The sequence below is a fragment of the Athene noctua genome, chromosome 14 (genome assembly GCF_965140245.1).
Source record: "Athene noctua chromosome 14, bAthNoc1.hap1.1, whole genome shotgun sequence".
Lineage (NCBI taxonomy): Eukaryota > Metazoa > Chordata > Aves > Strigiformes > Strigidae > Athene > Athene noctua.
The window spans coordinates 21,130,041-21,139,800 of record NC_134050.1 but is presented as its reverse complement, the minus strand read 5'-3'; positions in this window follow the sequence as shown (position 1 = coordinate 21,139,800).

Genomic DNA, 9,760 nt, shown 5'->3' with positions numbered 1-9,760 from the left:
TTTTGCCACAAGACAGGCCATGGCTTGACCTGCCGGTGATAGTCCTGTGGGAAGCTGGACTGGAAACCTTTGGAGCCCCCTTTGCAACCAGCATTTCAGTGTTTCTAGGAAACTTATCTTGCCAGGACTCTCTGAGCCTCCCTGCTCCAGATCAGTGTGTGTGCCCTTTTCTCATCGTGACCTCTACCAGGTGGCCTGGTTTTGGCTGGGATGGAGTTAATTTTCTTGAGCTGGGAGGGGGCACAGCCAGAGTGCTGGGCTCGGGTTGGCTGTTGGAGTAGTCCATCTGCTGTGACGTTATTCTTGGGATCAGAAGGAGACGGGTTCTGGTTGGGGGTGGTGGGGGGGGTGTATCGTCCTTTTGTCGGGATCGCTGCCGAGGTCGGGCTGGGTGTTGGTTGGTGGGGGGTGAGCGATCACACTGTGCATTACCTGTTGGTACTGCCTGTTACTGTTTTGCTGCCATCACTAAACTGTTTTTATTTCAACCTACAAGTTTTTCCTTTTTGTCCCTCCCCTGTTTTCCTGGGCGAGGGACAGGCTGCGTGGTGTCTGGCTGCCGGCTGAGTTCCAACCAGGACATCACCTCTTTTGGAACTTCTGATGCAGTTGTTTGAGGGTGACTTGTGCAATAGAGTGCCTTAGGACAGAGAAGGTGGTAAATTACATTTATCCAGTCCTGTGATATAAGCCACATGGAAATACCACCTCTGTATCAGTGTCAGCGTCCCAACACTCTGGCCATTCGCTAGGGTCAGTCTGTAGTGGACAAATGCATGTTAACTGGTAATGAACAGAAATGAGCAGTGAGAACTGCTAGTGGGGACAGTGTTTAGAAGTGCAGTCCCGTCCAGCTTTTTCTAAAGCCATCTCTTGTGCTGTAAGTCCCCAAGTTCTTCTTTACCTTACTTGCATTGGGGAAATACTTTTTTTCCTTTTTGAAAAAGCCAGAAATAATCTGAATATTTTTTCCTAGGGGGCGGGGTTGTGGGGGAGTTGTGCTGACTGTCTCGCTGCTTCTTCTGTATTAGAGAGTCTGTTCCTCCCTGTTCTGTATTTCTTGCAAATCCTGGTGTAGAAGACCTGGTGGGAATGTGACTAAGAAATGGAGCGGCTGATCTGTGAGGATACTTGCCTCTTTGAAGTCTATTTGTGCTCCCCTTGGTTACTTCCAAGAGCTTAAGATACCCTGTGGAGAAAAGCTTAATTTTAATACTGTAATTTGAATCTTTCAGGACTGAGAAGACGTAATACACGTTTTTCAGCCATTTCCTGTCTTCCAAGAGGAATGGGAAGGAGCTGGTATTTCAAAGCTGAAAATGCAGCAGGTTTATCATGGGCCTAAGGGAGAGTGTATTTCTTTAAACCCCATTTTACTTAAGTGACCACTGAGCAGAGGAGAGGTTCGAAATTGGTGTCTGCAGTAGCCTCTGCAAGGAAGAGGGCTTGGCCTGGGGGCTTGTCTGTTCTGGCCTGGGTAGGGTCTGTGTCAGCAGCAGTCACAGAATGCAGCGTTGCATATTGTGCTGCGCCAGCGCGCATCCTCCCGGGACTGAGGCCTCCCTTTGTGTGTGGGGTCTCTTGCTGCCCTTCCCTTTTTCACAGGGGAGCATGTGCAAAAAGCATGGCAGTTTCCTTGAGTCTTCCCCTGAATCACTGTGCTGGTGGTGTTTTGCATGCAATGGAAGCTCTGTGCTTCTGTATGCCTTCTACAGGGGCATGTACACACTCTGCGGCAGGAGGTGGTTTAAAGGGAGGGGGTTTAACTGATGTAAAGGAGGTGCTTGTGCAAAAATGTCATGAGAGGGCCTAGGCAGATGGGTTCCTTGCCACAGTGATCTTCAGTAGGTTCTGGTCAGTTGTTACTGGCAGCAGGAAAGAAATAGTGAAAAATCGACTCCTGTTCGTGAGGGATTCCTGGAGAACAGTAAACTGCTGTTAAACACCTACTACTCACCTCTCGTGTCTGGGCAACAAAAACTGGCTCTAATGAAGTCAGTCATACCACAGATGCCCCCTTTTTTCCATTGTCTGACTCCACATTTCATCCCTCATACCTTTTAACATACATCGGTCTCTGGACAAAACTGGTTTTCATAGGTGACACCTTCAGATCTGTATTTCTTTATTTGACTATCCAGGAGTTGTTTGTAGCTGTGGAGTCTCCAGGGCCAAGTCTCTGCCCTGTCTCGTCATCCTGTGGCTTTACTTCTCTACACAGCCTCCTTTGTTTGTGCTTGTCAAGGTTTCTGCTGTCACATCAGGCTTGTATTTCTTTATATTGCATCAGTATGTTAGTGACAAATCCCTTACTCTGCACAGAGTACAGTCTGTGTAAAACTAGGCTTGTATGAAGTAATCGTAAGTAAAAATACACCAAATTAGCCAGAACCACCTGCTTAGAAGAAAATACTGGTATTACAGTTAAGCCGAGTTAAAACAAAGTAGAAGTCGGTAGAAATTTGGATGAGGCAAGCCTGCCAAATCTCTGTCCCAGGGCTTTGCAAACTCAGTACAAAGCGTGTGGGCTGCAGCCTGTCAAGGATCACCCAATCTGCATTTATTTCCCTAAAGCAAATTTGCAGCTGACTCCTGCTGCAGAGACAAATGTAAGATTTCTGTCTTCTCCCAGATGTTTTGTCGTAAGCGTCATGTCCTTTAACTTGTTTTTCTGTGTCCTGAAAGGCAGAGCCACTGATACAGGAAGCTTGTGGCTGAATGGGGGGCCTCTGGGAAGGGCACAGAAAGATACTGGATGGAGGGACCAGCCCGGGGACCGTGTCACAGTATTCAAGCATGTGTCTTGCCTCTGAGTAGTGGGAGCAGCTGATGTCCTGCTTTTCTGCCTCCAAATTGATCCTACTCATCTCTTTTCCATTGGCCTTTTCCAGGAGGGAAACTTTCTTTGGAAGTGAGGGGTTTTTTTAATGGATTGTATCGTTTTGTTCGTTTTCTTAAAAAAAACCCCTGTTGTTTAGGCTTTCACCACCCTGCCTTGGTGACAGCAAGGAGCACAGCTCTGATCCCTGCATGTTTAGGAGGAACAAGGGCTGTGCTGAATGCTCACCAGGAGGAGGCAGAGCTGTTCAGGAGGTGGATATGTAGTGGGGGAAAGGGAATACGCTGGGGTAGGGCTTGGAGACCCTTTGTCAGTAGAGCAAACTCCGCCTGTACTCCTTGTACCCAAACCCCCTGTAGCCCAGTGTGCAGTGCCCAGCCCACAAAGAGGGAGCTCAGGTCTGGCGGGGGAGTTTTATTACAGGGCTCCATGCCCGTGGCTGTGCTGAGCACTGGGCCGGGGCCGAGGAGTGCCTGGCTCCCTAAGTGGGTCTCCCCTGTGGAAACTTTACTGGGCTACGGGTTTCACTTGGGAAATTTGTGGAGTCTGGTGCCGTGAGGGTGAACTTCTGTTACCTCGGGCAAACGGGGACTCTTGGATAGCCTGTGGGCAGATGGACGATACACAGAGCCCAATCCACAGCACTGCTGTGTGAGCCCCCACCACACCCAGCTCCAGCCTACTTGTCCTGTAAAATACCAGGCAGAAAGTAGCATCTCTTCAGAGTGGCTGGCACCTCTAATACCGACTGCAGAGCTGATGCCATCCCCGGCTGGGGACTAGTGACAGAGTGTCTTGAGGAATGAGGAACAGCTCTGTTGGTTTACCCAAGGAAGGCAGCACAGCGTGTGCTGTGTGAGTAGCCCATGGAGGAGCTGAACTAGTAAGTCATTCTTAAGCCACCTGGGTGAAGCTGGCTGCTTTAGGAATGTTCTCGCCACCAGCATGGGCAGAGCCAGGGACTGAAGAGGTGCAGAGATCGCGGCTTTAAATGTGTGCAAAGCCTGGTGTTGCGTATGCAGCCCAGATCATGGAATAACTCAGATGGGAAGGAACTTTGGAGGTGTGTCCTCCAACTTGCTGCTCAGAGCAGGGGCAGACTGGGTTGCTCAAGGTTTTAAACAGCTAAGGCTTGAAAACCTCTAAGGATGGAGGCTGCACAACCTCTTTAAATGGGTGAAAACATGTTTTCCGCTAGAGCAAATCTTCTTCTTTCTCTCCAGCTTGGATTTCTCATTTTAACTCCTTTCACCGTGCAGCAGGGTGAAGAGCCTGACTCCACCTTCCTGATAACCTCCTCATAGGTATTGGAAGGCTGCTGTTAGCTCCTTCTGCAGCCTCCTTCCCAGGCTGAACAAGCCCTCTTCCCTCAGCCTCTGCCCATGTTGTGTGTGATGGCTGGCTCCAGACCCCTGACCGTCTTGACCTCAGATTCTTCCTTCCTGGCTGCTCCCTGGCCAGTCACCTCCCAGCACGTGTTTTTGCAAGGGCATTTTCCTTACTGGCTGCAGGACTTTGCATTAGTCCTTGTTGAACTTCAGGTCCCTGTCAGCCCATCCTTCCAGCCTGTCTGGGTCCCTCAGGATGGCAGCTCTGACCTAGAGGGTATCAGCTGCTCCCCTTCCTACACTGGCATCTTCAAACTTCGTAAGCGAGTGTGTTGTTGCCTCTGCCAGGTCATTGATAAAGGTGTCAAACAGGAAAACTCCCAGGACTGACCCATGGATGTGACCCGCTAACAACTGTCCTCTGAGTCTTACTGCCCAGCCAGGTTCTTCACCCATCTAGTTGCCCACCCATCCAGACCATAAACTCCTAGCTTGGACGCAAGAATATTGTGGCAGACAGTTTTGGGAGCTGAGGCTGAGCAGCATCCACTGCTCTCCCCACACCCGTGGATCTGGTCATTTTATCATAGAAAACAATCAGGATGGTCAGATGTGATTCACCTGTTAGTAAATCAACACTGACTGTTCCCAGTCACCTTCTTTTTTATGTGCCCAGTATTGTGCTCCAAACACGTTTCTGTGGGATTTTTCCCTCTTTGTTACATTTTTTTATTTTGCACTTAAAAAAGAAACCTGTCAGGAAAGCAAGCCTTTATCTTGGCTGATGTGGGCGCTAGACTGGGCATCAGTCCACAGTCATCAGGGCAAAATCCAAATCGTGTTTTATTTTTCCATACTGTCATGTGTACTGCCAGTGTGAAAATACTCCGTGTGCCTGCCATGACAGCCACAAGGGCTCAGTCCAAATCCAGTTTTGATCTTCAGGAGAATTGACCTGGATCAAATGGCCTGTGATATGAGAGTTTATCTGCTCCCCAGCTCTGAAACCACATGCACTGCAGCTGACGAGCTTGCTTGTGCCTAGAGCAGGTGAGTGCAGCAGAGAGGACATGGCTCCCAGGCAGGGCCTTGTCCTCAGTGTTCATTTCAAAGAAGCTTGTTTTGACCAGGAGCTGCTCTGCTCCTCACTTGTATTCGGCTTGAGCTTTGCCCCAGCATGGGGCCAGGGGCTTTTGGAGTGGATCTCCTGCTCCAGGCCATGCCTTGTGCTTGGGCGGTGAGGACTGCCTGGGTCGTGCGTGTGTGTTCACACAGGGCTGTGCCTGCAGTCCTGTGGTGTGTCTGAATGATGGTAGTGTCTTTAATCGCTCATGACTGTCCCTAACCAGAGCAGCCTGCTGTGCCCTGGAGGGACTCTCAGGACAATTCCAGTGCAGGTATTTCCCGGAGTACTGGATTTACCTGCTGCCTTCAAATAAACTCCCCATCTGATGGAGTACCTCACACAAGGTGGGGAAAACAGACATTTCTGCTGTCTGGAAACAAGGTACAGTGTCCTGGTAGGCTCTAGATCCACAGACATCAGTTGTCTTCCCCGACCACTCATATTCAGCAAAGACTTCCTGATGGTGCCAGCTGGGCCCCTGTGCTTCCAGGGCTTGATGAGTCTTGACAAGGAGTTTGCTGGCTGTGGGGTGCTCCTGTGTTGCTGGCTGGGCAGTCACTGGCCACGCTCCACTCAGCACAGGTTTGTACCAGCACCTTCTCTGAGACAGAGACGGCCTCAGGAGCACTCCCAAGACACTCCAAAGCACAAACCAGCCAGCTTGACCCGGGCAAGCTACAATGACTGAGAGAGGGCAGGGAAGAGCCATAGAGTGAGGGTCTTCTCCCCTCCTTAGGGGTCCCCACAGCCTTTCTCACACTGTCCCTTGGTGAACTTCAGGTTTCTTGTGTCCGTATCTGGTCGTAGAGTTACTTCATGCGTCCTTCAGCTCCTGTTTGTTCCAGCTTCCAGTCACTTATCTTGACACTGGCGTCTTCAACTTAGACACTTGGTTTTTTAGGTTTATGCGATTGGGGATGTACTCAGGGAGTTTTTCAGAGTGTCCAAGGTCTGTCTTATCTTTCCTAGGCAAGGAGTTACAGGTTTCAAAGCATCTTACAAGCGGGTAATGACTACAGAGGGTAGTTAGGAAAAACTATAAATGAAAAGTAAAAGCTAGTAAAACACAACTGATGTCTAACGTTAAAAGTAAATGTAGCAATTTCCCTTCAGCGTGAGGCCGAGGGAGGGACAGACTTGGGGGCAACAGTGGGGAGCAGGGAAGACCGAGGGGTACACCTGAGCAAACACCTGGCCATGCAACTTGTGTCTCCTCCACTGTGGCTGCCCTACACCCTACATCCCTCTGGGTTCTTCTCGGCCCTATTGTTTTTCCCTGCCCCCCTCTGCTGGGGTGAGCAGTGTGGTGCTGCTCACGTGGGGGTTCAGCTGATGGAGACACAGGCTGCTGAAGCACCCCAGGTTCAGGTGCCTTAGTGCTGATAGAAACGCCACAGCCAGCCCTGCTTGGCTGCATTTTGGCAATGCCAGACTGAGCAGCATTGTTTGCCAGCACTGCAGGCTGTGGCACCATGAGGCTGTTGTTGTGGCAGGCCTTTGGAAACGGCAGCTGGTGGCACTGAACTGCAGAGGCAAAGATGCCTGGCCATTTCAGAAAGCTGGCTGAAACTTAGCATCCTCCTGCAGCCACCCGGAATCACTTAATCTTTGCTGCTTGTTACCGATGAGCAGCTTGAGGAAGAAAGCAGGTCTTCCTCGTCTCGATCTTGGGTCAGGGCTGTGCGTGGTTTGCGATACTGTAGCTCTTCCTCCCTTTCTCCAGTGTGCAGGTATCTCCATTTGCTGAGCCTTTTCTCACTCCATCAGACTTGTGTGGGCCAAGCACTGACCCTGCGTTAGGAAGCTGCACTCCCATCAGCCCACGGCCAGGACTGTGGGATGAAGCGGGGGGGGCCCTCTCGTGCTCTTTGGTGAACTACAGGATGGAGCTGACGGCTGAGCGCTGAGTTGAGCTCTTTACCACCTAGCTGCAAACTCGTATACGTATCCTCAGTCAGGTCAAACAAAACGCAGACTGCTGAGGAGTCCAACAGAGCTGTGAACAGCTTGCCATGATGCACTGAGGTTGCCAGTTGCCGCCGAGGCTTTCCAGTCCCTGATCCTGGAAGATGCCAGAGCTGTGGCTCCGGGGCTGTGTGTGCTGGGGCTGCTCAGGAGCTCCCCAGCCTTGGGGCAGCGAGGGTGCACTTAGGGAACAGATATTCTGGGCCGTGCTATGGGGGGAATGGCCACAGTCCTTGCTATTAGATGTGAACTGATAAGCAGGTTAGTTTTACTGGATTGCTCTTAGGTTTTGTGGCCTAAAAAGAAAAGCAAAAAGGTAACCATTTCCCCCCCAGAAGAGAATTCAAAAGGTTTGCTTTGGTTCAAACAGAAACTGATTTGTTTTAAAGCAAGCTATGCTGCTCATGGAGTATCTAGCTTCTGACTTGTAGCAGCTCTGCATCAGTTGTACGTGTTCCTGGGAGTATGAGGATCTGTGCTGGGGAGGCCTGGGCAGGACTGGTGACACCTGTCTCTGCAAGAACCAGCTCATTCTGTGTTTTAAGCTGTGTATTACTACTTTAATACAGTAGGTTCCTTCAGCGTTCCGGGGGACTCACTCAGCTACAGCTTAGAGAACCTCCTTGTTCTCCTCAAGTTCTTTATGCAAAACTAGACAGACACCGACCAGTAAATCCACCTTTAATTGGGGGGGTATATCGAGCCATGGGTGCCCTTATGTGAATGAAGGGCAGCAATAAAAACTTCCTGGCCACACCAGGGCTAGAGAGCCTTGCAAGGCAATGCGGCTCGCTGTGATAGCACCCTTGTGGTCTTCACCTCAGTGATGCAGGGAAGTGATCACCTGCTTTGCAGCTTATTTACTTACAGCAACTCACAGCAACTCACAGTGATTTCTGAATATTGCTTAATAATCTTGCCTACCCTGACTGTTCTGTGGAGGCTTACCAAGGGCTACTGTGTTCATCAAAACAGCAGTTTTCTGTGGAAACTTAGCAAGAATTACTGTGTTTGGCAAAAATAAGAAACGTGTCCTTGGAAAGCAGATGGGTTCTAACTAGTTTAGTCTTTGTAGTGGCTGGATAGTCATGCATGGGCAGTAGAAACTGATATAGTGGTGCTTTTAGATAAGACAGAGGTGGTAAACCAGCTGGAACCACTCTTGTTGTTCAAGAAATTGGCTGAGAGGATCTGCACATGCTCGGTGGAAAAGTACAAGGTGAGGAAGACTGTGAGCCTTCCTCCAACAGGCCCAGAGATGCCCCCCAGGAGTCAATGGGCAAGGCGAGAACATAAACTGCTGACACCAGGCTCTAGAACTAACCCAGCCTCACTTATGCGTATGGATATTTGTGCTATGTCATCCAATGAATATGTATATCCACACTCGATCAGTTTCTGGTCAAATGTGCAGTGGTTGTGCAAGCTTTGTGGAGAAATCCCCTTGCACCCTGGCACCGGAGTAGACATCCCTGCTGTATAACTGTTTGAGTTGTAGAGCCTGTGTCCGTGAATCAGAACCAGAAATCGGAGAGAAGGGCTTTGCAGGGAGATCAGTGTGGCACAGCCTGGTATTGGCACAGAGTCTGTGGTCTTCATTTTGGTTTGGGGTCTGTTTTCCCCTGTTGAAAAGATCCCGTCCTGCTCTAGACTGTGCATGTGTGCAGTGTGCTCCCTGCAGCTCCCTGCAGCACACACGCTCCGAGCCTCGGCCCCAGAAATCATGGATGTATTTTGCTGATCTCTTCATGAAAACTTTCATCGTAGACATCCAGCAGGGAAGAGGTCAGCCTAGTCCTTTTATATTCAAGAAAGCGGAAAGTAATTGAAACCAGAAGCTGGTGAACCCTAGGAGGAATGCAGCAATAAGCACAATTCCTTGTGTCAGAAAACAGCTGCAGTGATAATTTGTCTTAGTTGCAATTTGATGCACATATAATCTGCTTTATTCCAGGTGGTTTTACTACCTTTTGAAATAGCCGCTATAATGCAGAGCTGCAGTGCAGAAGAGGGTGTGACACCAGCCTCTGGCTTTCTTAGAGTGCTCATTTCCAGGTAATATATATTTCTGAGAAAAAAACTAGCAAATTTACATATAAGCTCTGTAATTAGACCTTCATCTTCACTAGAGTAATTTCCAGTGCCCTGTAAGACCCGACTGGTTTTAGAAAGGCCCAGCAGCCCCATCCCTACTGGTGCTGCATCCATGGGCCAGCTCCTGTTGGGCTGTGCCTGCGCTGCTCCGGGTGCCTTGCAGCAGTGACGGGATGGGACCAGGTTGAAGTCTGACAGCTTCTCACCCAGTGATCTCTGCATTTGCACCACACCATTTCTTAACTTAGTTTATATTTTTTTCACATTTGAAAAGGTGTCTGTTAAAGGGAGCCATTGCTCTGAACATGGGTGTGCAGCTAAAACCTCGCTCCCAGGCCACCGGCACCCAAATTGAGTTGTGGTGGACCACAGTGACCTGGGTTCAGAGCAGCAAGCCCAAGACCTGAG